Raw genomic sequence first — 1,600 nt, 5'->3', positions numbered from 1 at the left:
AGGAGGAGGAGGAGGAGGAGGAGGAGGAGAAGAAGAAGAAGAAGAAGAAGAAGAAGAAGAAGAAGAAGAAGAGAGTGGGGCAGCAGGAGACCCGTGGGAGGAGGAGCCAGACACAGACCTGGAGGTGGTGTTGGAAAAGAAGGGCAACTTGGATGAGGCGCACACAGACCAGGTGAGGCGAAAGGCCTTGCAAGAAGAGATCGACCGTGTCGGGCAAAACGGAAGCGTCTGAAAACAGGAGGACGGGAACCCATTTTGGCCAGTGGGATACTGCCGGTTTTGAAAGCGAGGAACAGAAACTGAAATTTCTCAAACTTATGGGTGGCTTTCAAAACCACTCCCCCTCATCCAGCTACTCCCCTAACGGGTGGACCGTCCAACATGGCCCTCAGCAAGAAGGCGGCCGACAGCCTGCAGCAGAACCTGCAGCAGGACTACGACCGCGCCATGAGCTGGAAGCGCAATCGCGGAGCCGGCCTCGGCTTCTCCACTGCCCCCAACAAAATCTTTTATATTGACAGGAACGCCTCGAGGTCAATCAAGTTGGAAGATTAAACTGTAGTGTATGCCCCCCCCAAAACAAAACAAAACAAAACAAAACAAAAAACAAACAAACAAACAAAAAATGGTAATTATTTATGTTTGTTGGGCCAGCCCCATAGCCTTGAAGTTCGCGTCCCGGATGCAGACCAATAGATGGCATCATGGTTATGTCTCTGGATTCCCAAGGCGACCATGGTTTGAGTCCCAGACCTGGCGGCTTAAACTCATGCTGGGCACGTGTGCGTGTGTCAAAAATCCAGAGAAGAGAATGGAGAAGGGATTGTGTCATGGCCATCACCCCTAGGGAATGATTTCTCATTTTCTATCTCTCTCTCTCTCTCTGTGTCCCTGGCACACGCATGTGCCCTGTAGAAAAAATCTTTCTCTCAAAAAACCCCCTCAAAAAACAAAAAAAAAACCCTTACCCCATGGGGGTGATATCTCTTTCTCTGTCTCTGTTGTTCTCTATCTCTCTGGTGAGCAAACATGCCCTATAGCAAAAACTTAAAAACATACTAACCATGTTATTATTGAGAGGCCAGCTAGTGGCCTGAAGGTAGCCAGATCCCACATAGTCAAGTCCTGAACTCAGTGACCTGAGAAACATGACCAGCAGATGGTGTAATGGTTACAGTGTTGGACCCCCACGTAGTCAGCCATGGTTTGAGTCCTGGACCCAGTGGCTTAAAACTCACACCAGCGGGGCTGGCAGGTGGCATGGCAGTTGGGGCACTGGACTTTCACCTGGCCAACCGTGGTTCGAGTCCCAGACCTGGCAGTTTGCTTTCTCACTTTCTCTCTTTCTCTGGTCAAAGTAAAAAATAATAATAATAAATAAAGTTAAATAAAATAACTCTTAAAAAAAGAAAAAGGGGGAACCAGCAGTTAGCGTAATGGCTATGTCGCTGGACTCCCACGTAGTCGACCGTGGTTCGTGTCCCGGACCTGGTAGCTTAGAACTCACGCGGGGCATGTGTGCGTGCGTGCCCAAGATCCCGAGAGGAGAATGGAGGAGAAGGGATTGCGGCGTGACCATCCCCCCGGGGGGCGATTTCTC

At 49.9% G+C, this 1,600-nt stretch overlaps 1 pseudogene; it reads left to right on the top strand.

Moving 5' to 3' along the window:
• LOC102490691 (lysine-rich nucleolar protein 1 pseudogene) overlaps positions 1–571 on the top strand; it is a 2,673-nt pseudogene extending 2,102 nt beyond the window's left edge.
• Positions 572–1,600: the final 1,029 nt, after the last annotated feature.

The sequence above is a fragment of the Tupaia chinensis genome, unplaced genomic scaffold (genome assembly GCF_000334495.1).
Source record: "Tupaia chinensis unplaced genomic scaffold, TupChi_1.0 Scaffold000673_1, whole genome shotgun sequence".
NCBI lineage: Eukaryota > Metazoa > Chordata > Mammalia > Scandentia > Tupaiidae > Tupaia > Tupaia belangeri.
This window is presented reverse-complemented; position numbering and strand designations above follow the sequence as displayed.